The following is a 12,567-nucleotide window of genomic DNA, read 5'->3' as shown; positions in this document are numbered from 1 at the left end:
ATATATAGCTAAAAATGGCAGCTGTAGTTCTTGAATGTGCAAACCGAAAGGCTCTTAAGCTCTCTTCTGCCACCATCCAAATTCAGAATTGTGTCTTGAATTAATAACCTTTGGCAAATGCACACAACAGATGCTGAATTTGTTTGATAGTCCAAAGAGGGACCTAGCAAATCAGGAGTTAATTATTCACCTTTTATTTGCAGCTAGTGCAACAATAGCAAAGCTCTGGAATGGTTTTAAGTGCACTGATGTAGAGGATTGGTATTGTTAAGATTTGGCATATAGCCCTGTTAGAAAAGCGTTTGCATTAATGGCAAGTTATTATGGGGCAAATAGAGAGAGATCAATTTGCAACCATATGGTTCCTTTTTACTGAATACACTTACATACAGGAGCACAGCAGAGCTGTTCTAGCACTATATAAGTCAGTAGGGCTATTATGGGGAGCGCTAGGTAATGGAAACAGATTTTGTCTTGGGTCCACTGGGGTCTCCAATTTCTGTTCAACGAAACAAAAGGAATGTACTTTCTTTCTCTTTGGTTACCTGTGCACATTGTTAAGATCTTGATAATACTATATCCACCTAAATTGAGGGTGATTTTTGGTGTTTTCCCCCCACCTGGTCTTCCTTTTTCTCTGTGAGATGGGTGAATAGTGTTGCTTGTTTGGGGTTGTACTGAGGGAGACAGGAGTTCCTTCCTCTGTCTATTCACATTTTAGAAGGAAAAAAAACTTTCAATAAAGAACTATATTATTAAAAAGTTGATGCATACAACTGAGGTGGAAACCGAAGCGTAGAACCATTTGCCACACTTGCTGGCACCTGGCCCTTTAATTAGGCCCAGATACAAGCAAGAAGGCACTAACCAGGCAATGAGGAGACCACAACTGGACATTGCCTGGAGACTCCACCTGTGGGAGAAAGATGGGGTGCTCTCCATCAGCAGGTTGGTGGCAGTGAAGGAGCTCATCTTCTGTGCCTTAGGCAGAAAGGAGGGGAGACAGGAATGATATAAAAAGACAGAGAGAAGAAAGTGGAAAAGCCCAAAGGAGACATAAGGAGCAGGTTGGTCAAGCTGGAGGCTTAAATAAGGTGCCTCCACAGAGACTGGGGTGGGCGATGGGGTGGAGTTCTTGCTTCCCTGTTGGAAGGTCTTCTTCAGACTATTCCACAAAGCTCTATTGGGCATGACCTAAGAACAGAGTACACTTTCTCTTGAAAGACCTACACTGGCTCCCAGTATGTTTCCGAGCATAATTCAAAGTGTTGGTGCTGACCTTTAAAGCCCTAAACAACCTTGGTCCAGTATACCTGAAGGAGCATCTCCACCCCCATCGTTCTGCCCGGACACTGAGGTCCAGCTCCAAGGGCCTTCTGGCAGTTCCCTCGCTGTGAGAAGCCAAGTTACAGGGAACCAGGCAGAGGGCCTTCTTGGTAGTGGCACCCGCCCTGTGGAACGCCCTCCCACCAGATGTCAAAGAGAAAAACAACTACCAGACTTTTAGAAGACATCTGAAGGCAGCCCTGTTTAGGGAAGCTTTTAATGTTTAATAGATTATTGTATTTTAGTGTTCTGTTGGAAGCTGCCCCGAGTGGCTGCGGAAACCCAGCCAGATGGGCGGGGTATAAATAATAAATTATTATTACTATTACTATTACTATTACTATTACAGCCTGGATTTAACCCTGCTAAGGGCATTGAGGCACAAGACCCTTGTTTTCCTTGGGGAAGAAACTTTCCTGGAACTCAGAAGCATCTCTGGAAGGAACTGACTGTCCCTATTGTTTGGGACAAATCATAACCTGAATGAAGTCTGATATAGAGCTGACCTGATGAGACTTGGTGCCATTCTTTTGACATTTTTGGAACATCCCCCCTTGCTTTTGACTGCTCCTTCCTCAGGGGTAGGGCACCCAAGTGAATACAGGAAAGAGCCCCTGTTCCTTTAAGGGCATTTACTGTTCTCTAAACTTGCTCTGGTGTCATATTCACGCCCTAGTGATATAAACTAATGTACAGTGAAATCCTGTACATATCTGTTCAGATGTAAGTGCGGCAGAATTTAATTGGGTTTACTCTCAGGTAAGTGGGCAGAGTGTGGAAGCTGTAATTCTGGAAATGAGTTGATGCAACTGTCATAATAAATCCACTTAGGGGAAAACTATGTTCCTAGTACAGGTGAAAGTGGCAGGGAAACCTTTTAAATAAATTAATAATATCTACATAATCTTGGCAATGGGAGCCTTACTGGGATTTGTGCCAGCTGAAAGCCTTCCTGCACTGAGAGATGTTTTCAGGAAACTTTCTGCAGCAATACTAGGGAAATACTCCCAGAATAGCAATGCTCACTTACAGCCTCATAATTTTTTTTCTTTTAGGTATTTGCATGGATCAGAACACATCAGTACACATCAGAATCAGGAGGGCTTTTATTGCAAGTTAATTAGTACTGGATTTCGTATTACCTTTAGCCACACTTGCTTCATTAGCACATGCTTCACACTGCGGAGCATATGAGCTTCAAATTAAAATGCAATTCAAAAGTACCTACTTTCTAACAAAAACGGGGCTGCTGGCTTCCGTATACCCCAGTGCACAGTGGCTGTGAAATACCGTATGATGAAGTCTGCTTGTACAGTGGTACCTCGGGTTACATACACTTCAGGTTACATACGCTTCAGGTTACATATGCTTAAGGTTACAGACTTCGCTAACCCAGAAATAGTACCTCGGGTTAAGAACTTTGCTTCAGGATGAGAACAGAAATCGTGCTCTGGCGGCGCGGCGGCAGCAGGAGGCTCCATTAGCTAAAGTGGTGCTTCAGGTTAAGTACAGTTTCAGGTTAAGAATGGACCTCCAGAATGAATTAAGTACTTAACCCGAGGTACCACTGTATATAGCTACACTTGGGAAGAGTCAAGCATGTTTCTTCTACAATAATTTATAGAGGAACAAAATAAGAGCAAGGAACACTCTAAACCAGGAATGTGCACACGCCCACAAGTCCCTTGGTCTCTGGTGTCCTGTTGCTTAAGCACGTCCTGTTAGGTTGATTTACTGAGCTCTAGGAACAGCATAGAGCAGAGTTACATCTGCTGCTATGGCAGCTGGGTGGGACAGACTGCAGAAAATGCATTCCAGTCAGCAGCCTCCAACATGCAGAGGCCAAGGGTGGAATGAAAATGATGCTAGTGTTATTCATTCCATAGGGCCCTTAATGGCAGTCCTCCTCTACTCAAACCATCTTAGAGAGTCGCATTATTGTCCATCTAGATAATTACAATTACTATTACATCATCTAGACAGCATCTTAAAAAGCACAGACATCACCTTGCCAACAAAGGTCCGTATAGTTAAAGCTATGGTGCTCACTGGAAGGAGCAGATCCTGGAGATGATGCTCCAATACTTTGGCCACCTCATGAGAAGAGAAGACTCCCTGGAAAAGACCCTGATGCTGGGAAAGATGGAGGGCACAAGGAGAAGGGGACGACAGAGGACGAGATGGTTGGACAGTGTTCTCAAAGCTACCAGCATGAGTTTGACCAAACTGCGGGAGGCAGGGGAAGACAGGAGTGCCTGGCATGCTCTGGTCCATGGGGTCACGAAGAGTCGGGCACGACTAAATAACTAAACAACAACAATTATATCATCAGTCCACAGCCTCAGTAAAAAAAAATACCCTCAGGATGACATTGTAACATGTTCTGTGAACCACCCCGATTCCGGCTATAGGGCAGTATATAAATTTAATAACATAATAAAACATAACATAACATAACATAACATAACATAACATAACATAACAACATAACATAACATAAAACATAACATAATCAGGGGTGGGAAGCCTTTGGTCCTATGCATGCTGTTGGACTCCAACTCCCATCAACACAGCAAATAATGAAGGATGATGGGAAATAATGAAGGATGACGGGAGCTGGAATCCAGCATCACTTGGAGGGCCACAGGTTCTTCATATTAGACATGTATCATGCTCTTGGATGTTCAAAGCACTACACACATACACACATTATCTCAGTAAGCTTTGCAGCAACTTTTCTAAAACTTGCCAGAATTGCTACCCTCAGTGTTATCATCATAACATTACAGATGGAGGACTAAAGTTGAGACAAGAGTGGCTTGGTGTGGTTTTAGACTAGTCTCACAGCCCAGTGATAACGTAATCTGGACCATCCAAGTGACAGCCATCATTTTGGCCACTATGCTGCCCCAGATTGCCAAAGGCTTAACTCTTAAACTGGGTTTTGCATGTTCCCTTCCTACTGCTTTAGGACAGAAGAAATAGGTTGCAACTTGCAAATCTTAGTATCTCTAAGAGAGGAAGCAATGTACAGCACAATGACCTAGCACCAACATCACCCTGCAGGCACGCAGATCCCAGGAGAGAGCAACTGAACTAGTTGGCCTGATTCTATTTGGATCTGGTGGCTGGGAGCCTGAGCGCAGTGCAGATCCCACAGGGCTGTATAGGCATGAAGCCAGTGCATGGCAAGGAGATACACAACTGCACTGAACAATTGCAGTGTGCCAAAGGGTCTCTTCTGCCAAGCATTGTCACAGTTGCTGTTCCCAGAGACAGAGGGACTATGTTAGAAGATGCCTGACCCACCTACTGCGTAAGAGTATTTAACTGGGAATTGCAAAAATTAAACAGGCAGCCTCTTACGCATTAAACTACATGTCCTACCACAGAGCGCTGGGCCTTCCTCTTCACTATCTTCCTACTTATTTCTAGCTCAGTTTCTTTCCTCCCCCCCCCCCATATGTAATATGGAAGCCACTCTCATTCATTCATACAAACATACACACCGATACACATTCAGAAGGAAGGGCGGGATACAAATAATTCCTATGCACACACTTTCCTGCTAACTCCACAGAACTTGTAGCATCCCATGATGCTCATGCTGAGCCGGTCTGAACTCTAGGTCCGTAGCGGTGCCACTGTCCAAGGTATTTGTGGCTTCAGTTGTTGTTGTTACAGAGAACCAGCCATAACCATATGGAGAGATATGCAGGGCCCAGGGTTATAAATCAGCCAAATCAAATACAGAGAAGATGGACCACAGGTCTGTTGTATAGCACATGTACTGCACGCAGAAGGTCCCAGGCTCAAACCTTCCCATTCGCAGCTAACATGATCAGGTGTTTGTGACCCAAAGAGCCAGTGCCAGAGTGGACAACACTGGGCTGGATGGACAAATGATACTAATTGGTATAAGGCACCTTCTTATGCTGTACCAATGTGGTACAAAGACCAATGTGAAGAGCTGCCATACCAGGTTTCAGAGACCAATGTAAAGATCTGTGCATGTATGAATGAGGCTAGGGTTTTATTTAAATAGTAATTTTAATTTTCTATTACCTAAACTCACTGGGAGCTGCATGAACTACATACAGGAGATTTACTTCCCTGTATGTAGGGAAGAGGAGAGCGCAAAATATGAAGCTCAACATTAAAAAAACTAAGATTATGGCCACTGGTCCCATCACCTCCTGGCAAATAGAAGGGGAAGAAATGGAGGCAGTGAGAGATTTTACTTTCTTGGGTTCCATGATCACTGCAGATGGTGACAGCAGTCATGAAATTAAAAGATGCCTGCTTCTTGGGAGAAAAGCAATGACAAACCTAGACAGCATTTTAAAAAGCAGAGACATCACCTTGCCGACAAAGGTCCATATAGTAAAAGCTATGGTGTTCCCAGTAGTGATATATGGAAGTGAGAGCTGGACCATAAAGAAGGCTGATCACCAAAGAATTGATGCTTTTGAATTATGGTGCTGGAGGAGACTCTTGAGAGTCCCATGGACTGCAAGAAGATCAAACCTATCCATTCTGAAGGAAATCAGCCCTGAATGCTCACTGGAAGGACAGATCCTGAAGATGAGGCTCCAATACTTTGGCCACCTCATGAGAAGAAAAGACTCCCTGGAAAAGACCCTGGTGTTGAAAAAAATTGAGGGCACAAGGAGAAGGGACGACAGAGGACGAGATGGTTGGACAGTGTTCTCGAAGCTACCAACATGAGTTTGACCAAGCTGCGGGAGGCAGTAGAAGACAGGAGTGCCTGGCATGCTCTGGTCCATGGGGTCACGAAGAGTTGGACACGACTAAACGACAACAAAACATGCTTAAAATTGGGCTCCATATTTCTTGTGGATTCCACTGCACAGTAATTATGACGGAGCATGGGGTGGAATCAGAACTGCTTGTATGAATCAATTTTAAGTTATAATTGGGGAGATTCAAACAGCTTTCTTCCTTGACTTAAGGAGGTGCACAGTGAAGTCCACCACCCAAAAAACCCCCACCTAATTTTATATTCTGGGTTTGCCGCCAGCCTCAGTTTAATTAATTGCCTCTTTAGAAACACTGTATTTTATAACTCAAAACAAAGATCTCATAACAGAAGCTTTTCATAAAGTGTACACTGAAACAGAGTTATCCCTGAAGATTAAAATACTGAAAAGTGAAAGCAAGCTATGTCCCACCATAAACAGAAAAGATAATTCTCTGAGGCAAAAAATTATTCTAACTCAAGGCATTTTATTGCTTTTTAAAAAACCATTGGGAAGAAATGTATTATTGCTCCACAAACAGGAAAAGAAAATGAATTGCTGGCATACATTTAATCATAATCTTTATCTCCCCTGGGTATGAAACGGCAGGGCACAGGAAGTGGTTGGAGTGGGTGTTTGAGAGAATAAGCCATTATGGGAAAGGAACAAGAGCAAACAACAGTTGGAATTAGGGAGGGGGATATAAATGGGAATGTGGTTAGTAGGAAACCTTGCACTGCTCCTTTTATGCTGATAGATGAGGAGTTAGAAAGGAATATGCTTCTTTCTTTACTTCCGTTTTCCCTCTTTTGCCATCTCATGTCTTATTTCACTTATGGTATCTCCATACATTAATTGTTGGAGAACTGGAAATGCTATGGTAGGCCGTCCATACTTTCTCCCTGTAATGCTACAGGGATAGTCTGGGAAATCTATCATAACATAACACACTTACATCTGCAATAAAATAAAATAGTACAAGGGCAAAAAAAACCAAAACCGAACACCAAGTACATTTCATGGCTTACTGTTGTGTGCATTCTAATAGCACTAACAGACAGTAGTGTTGCTCTAAACAGTGTTAGCAATTCATTTTCTGCAACTGGCGCACGTCCAGTTGCCACCACATGGAGATTTCTGGATGCCAGATTGGCTGCTGACATCTCCATCTGCCTGGCCCCACCAGCTTTCTTGAGCAGGTGCATGGAAGAGCTTATTTGTTGCATTTATATCCCACCTTTTCATAAAGTGTACGTGGTTCACCCCTCTCCTCAGTTAATCCCTGCAACAACCCTGTGAGGTAGGTTAGGAGGCTGTGGCTGGCCCAAGGTTACCAGTGAGCTTCATGACAGAGTGGGGTTCAAACCACAACCCTGAAGTTAAGAGTCTCATGCTCTACCAACTGAGCTATCCCAGATCATGGACCATTGGTCTGACTTCCCAAGTTCTATGATACCACAAACATAGTGCTTCACAGGAGCACTGCTAGAATGTTCTGGCAAAGGGCTCCCCCTAAACAAAACATAGAAAGGCCTTTATATTGTGAGTCCCTTGGGGATACTTTGTACAAGATAGGCCAGAAGTCTAAATACAAAAATATTGAAAACCACCCTTCCCTGTTTGTACATTTAGTAAAGACCATAGAGAGACTACCAATCAAAAATAAGCTCCAGACGACAGCAAAAACTTCCAAATTAGAATCTTCTTTTAAGTGTCCTCCATCTCTTTTCTTTTCCCAATGTGACATTCTTCACTTTGACAAATTTGTTTGGCCATGTGAAAATACAAAAAAAAAAAGTTTGGAGGAAAGGTAATTTATTTTTTTTTACTGGCAGCAGAACAGAACGGCTGCAAGACCTGAACTGACACAGAAAGTGGAGCTTCTCAGCAGCTATTCTAGCAGTCTGAGAAAAACACCCCTGACTCATCTGGATCTATTAAACAAATGCTTTCAATGTCAATTAAATGTATTCAGCAGGATATTAAAGCATGCTAGACTGAGCCGCTGTCTCACATTTTCATAAACTCTTCTCGCTTGGACATTTAAAATGTTCCTTTTTATTAGGATTTTATATCTATTTAATGCAAATATTAATAAAAGCTTTCTTGAGAATGCATGAAATCAGAGACAGAAAGAAATGTTTTAGGTTTTGTAAAGAGGTCAGTGAGTGCTAAGCTTCTGTACCCAACAGAAACTGCCCAGAATGTTCCCAATTCTATGACCGACTTCTGGGGGAAAATGTTGTTGTGTTTTTTTTTTTAAGGCAGGAAAGTAGCTCAGCAGCAACTTTGCTATGGCTTTGTGAGACTATGAAGGACAGACACCAGGGGGTGCTGAAGAATATTTCTTCCAATAGGAACATAGGAACCGTTGTTCCATGTAGCTTAGTATTGGCTGCACTGACTTGCACCAGCTTTTCAGGGATTCAAGAAGGAGTTTCTCCCAGCCCTATTTGGAGATGCTGGGGAATGTGACACATACTTTCTGCATGCCAAGCAGCTGTTCTACCACTGAGCTATGTGCTTCCCCCATGTTCCATGGGGGTTGGTGGGCTGTGGGGTTTAAGAATTTATGCGTGGCCTTTTCTAAATTCTGCCTTTTGTCTTCTGCTCAGGATATCAAGACAAACTGAAAAAGGAAAAGGGCTACCATAAACTTATGCTGCACACTTATTTAGGAAGTCAATGGATTTACTTCTGGGTAGACATGAATAGGACTTCCATTGTAACAATTTCCAGCAGGGTTATCAACAACTGTTTTGTAAATTTCCTCTGTTGCAGCAAGACAGCAAAGAGTCTTGTGGCACCTAAAAACTAACAAAATTGCTAGGGTATAGCCTTTTGTGAATTACAATTAGCTTCATCAGATATATGCAATGTTATCCTGATATATATATATATATGGGTCAGGGGGACAGAAAACAATTAGGTCTGTGAGGTCAGCAGGAAATGACTTGCAGAAAATACAGGCATTAATACAGTTGTACCTCGGGTTACATATGCTTTGGGTTACATATGCTTCAGGTTACAGACTCCGCTAACCCAGATATAGAACTTTGCTTCAGAATGAGAACAGAAATCGTGCTCCGGCGGTGTGGCGGCAGCAGGAGGCCCCATTAGCTAAAGCGGTGCTTCAGGTTAAGAACAGTTGCAGGTTAAGAACGGACCTCCGGAATGAATTAAGTTCTTAACCCAAGGTACCACTGTAATTATACTATCGGCCTATGTTAAGTTTATCTCCCTATGTACTGCCTGCATTTCACTCTTCCTCTGAACACATTGCTGACAATCCTGCCTCTTCCATATATATCTAGAAATCAGGATAACACTTCATACATCAAGCTTAACATGAGTCAACAGTGAAGTAAAGCAGCAAAAAAAGCTAACGCTATTCTAGGCTGCATCAACAGAAGTATAGTGTCCAGATCAAGGGAAGTAATAGTCCAGCTCTATTCCACCTTGGTCAAACCACACCTGGAATACTGTGTCCAGTTCTGGGTGCCACAATTTAAGGATACTAACAAGCTGGAACGTGTGCAGAGGAGGGTGACAAAAATCAGGGTCTGGAAATCAAGCCTCATGAAGAATGGTTGATGGAGTTGGGTATGTTTAGCTTGGATAAAAGGAAACTGAAGAGATATGATAGCCATATTCAAATATCTAATGGGATATCACATGGAAGATGGAGCAAGCTTGTTTTCTCCTGCTTCAGAGAGTAAGACACAAACTAATGGATTCAAGTTACAAGAAAGGAGATTCCAACTAAACATCAGGAAGAACTTCCTGACAGTAAGAGCTGGTCTCTCCTTCTTTAGCGGTTTTTAAGCAAAAATTGGATGGTTACTTGTCATGGATGCTTTAGCTAAGATTCCTCCATTTCAGTGGGTTGGACTAGATGATCCTCTGGGTCCTTCCAACTCTACAGTTCTATGATTCTATGATAAAGTGGACTGTAGTCGACTAAAGCTTATGCCACAATGAATTAGTTAGTTGTTGGTTGTTAAGACGCCACAAGACTCTTGGTTGTCTGTCAAGACTTCTACATAGTACATTCAAATAAGAAAACATGCATCTATCAGTGGCTAGTTCCTGAAGACCACCTGCCCAGAATCCACTTTCTCTGGCTTGAAATAAAATCCAAGGTCTGTGGGAACCAGTTGTGGTTGCACGGTAGTGAGGGGAAAGGCACTGTGTCCTTTTTCAATTATTGAGGAACTCTCAATTGTTATTTCACATCTTCCAGGCTTCACTGAGCCCTGGCTCAAATTAAGCTTGGCACCTGTGCTTACTGCATGCCAACCATCTCTGACCTCAATATTTTTCTAGCTCCACATTAGCTCTGGTGAAACAGAAATCCATTTTTCATTCCACCAAGAGACATTTTCTAACCTCGCATGTCAACTCTCAAGCACTAACAGAAATGATCCCATTTACAATTATTCCAGCATCTTTTCTGCCTGAGCCATTTTCTCAGCTGTATCCTTCACTTTCCAGTCCCTGACATCTATATTCCGTGGGTGTGCATCCAGACCTGCAATTTTTCACTATGCAACATTAAGAGACAGGAAATCACACAAGAAGGTGACTAGTCTGTACTAACCACTGCACTCCGTAAATCTTGGCTCCTGTTTAGAGCTCCATTTCTCAGTTGTCCTACTCGTCGTTCATCACAGAGCTCATCGTTCGTTCCTTTGGCTGGTCCAGAAATATTTGCAGATACAACATTTGTACATTATGTGAGTTCTCAAGCAGGGCAAGAAACGGAGGCCGGCGCAAGCCATTTTGCTGCCTGGGACAAAGGTCAAAATGGTGCCCTTGTCCATTAGAGTGGTACCTAGGGTTACATACGCTTCAGATTACATACGCTTCAGGTTACAGACTCCGCTAACCCAGAAATAGTGCTTCAGGTTAAGAACTTTGCTTCAGGATGAGAAAAGAAATCACGCTCCGACGCAGTGGCAGCAGCAGGAGGCCCCATTAGCTAAAGTGGTGCTTCAGGTTAAGAACAGTTTCAGGTTAAGTACGGACCTCCGGAACGAATTAAGTACTTAACCCGAGGTACCACTGTATTTAAAAATATTTATATGTTGCTTTCCAAGCAAAGTGTGCCTAAAGCAGCTTAAAACAATAACAACTATAAGTATAAATATCAATATTGTTAAAATAAAAGCTAAACTAGGATAAATCATTCCTTGTTCAGAAGCCAACTGGACTGGCAATTGCATCTTATATCAACACAGGCAATGGGACAGCATCTTCCACCACACCCAAGGGAAGCAGCCTAGTTTGGCAGGTGCAGGCCAAATTGCACAGCACACACACAGCTTCATCCGCCCCACAGCCCTAAGCATCTGCCACCTGAGGCATCCGTCTCACTCTGCCTAATGGTACAGCTGGTCCTGTTAGATACCCTCAGTACATACAGAAAGTGTGCTCCCCCCCATGTGAATGCCTGGAGAATCCAGAATGAATAGCAAAATCCATGGGTAGGGGGCAATGACCATAGTGCTAAATTAGCCGCTGTAGTTACAACCACCCTTGCAAACCAAGAAGAAGAGGAGGAGGAGTTTGGATTTGATATCCCACTTTATCACTACCCGAAGGAGTCTCAAAGCAGCTAACATTCTCCTTTCCCCTCCTCCCCCACAACAAACACTCTGTGAGGTGAGTGAGGCTGAGAGACTTCAGAGAAGTGTGACTAGCCCAAGGTCACCCAGCAGCTGCATGTGGAGGAGCGGGGACGTGAACCCGGTTCACCAGATTACGAGTCTACCACTCTTAACCACTACACCACACTGGCTCTCCACCCAAGCACCCACTTCATTTCATTTATTTTTTTTACAACTTTATAACCCACCCTTTTAGAAAGTTCTTTGACTGGTTGGGGACAGCTTATCTGAAAGTGCCCCAGATCTTGAGAATCTTCCTTATTCTTGGCAATTGTCCCTCCCTTTCTCCTTCACAAAGGTCACCTCCCCGTTGCTGTACGGTGAATTTGAACCCATGCAAGGAGCAGCTTTTGCTCATTCCACCTTCTAAATTCTTTCAGAAGGAACGAAGCACAGAGACTTCCATGGTCTCTCTCAAGGTTCTCCTTCCACACACGTGTTCTACCTCCCCCCCCTTAGCAAATTGCAGCAAATTGGGGGGTAGGAATAAGATGACTTAACATAAAGAATGGTCCTACTAGATCAGGCCAGTGACTCATCTAGTACAGCTTCCCATTCTCATAGCGACCAACCAGATGTTCATGGGAGGCCTGCAAGCGGGACCTGAGAACAACTGCAATCTCTCCTCCTGTGGTTTCCAGCTACTACTATTCAGAAGCATCCTATCTCTGAACAAGGAGGCAGCTGTATAGCCACCATTGCTAGTTGTGAAGGACAGAATTATCCTCCAATAATTTATCTTTCAAAGCCATCCATGTTGGTGGCCGCCACTTCCTCTCGTATGAGCAAATTCTTGAGCAAGTTAGTTTTTG

General features: G+C 43.3%; 1 protein-coding gene across 1 annotated transcript in view; it reads right to left on the bottom strand.

The window, feature by feature from the left end:
* TRPC3 (transient receptor potential cation channel subfamily C member 3) overlaps window positions 1-12,567 on the bottom strand; it is a 70,094-nt gene that overhangs the window by 55,891 nt on the left and 1,636 nt on the right. The gene's annotated exons all lie outside the window — the stretch shown is intronic.

This window comes from Podarcis filfolensis (assembly GCF_964270895.1).
Source record: "Podarcis filfolensis genome assembly, chromosome: 9".
Taxonomy (NCBI): domain Eukaryota; kingdom Metazoa; phylum Chordata; class Lepidosauria; order Squamata; family Lacertidae; genus Podarcis; species Podarcis filfolensis.
Note: the sequence above shows the minus strand (reverse complement) of the source record. Positions and strands in the feature narration are given on the sequence as shown.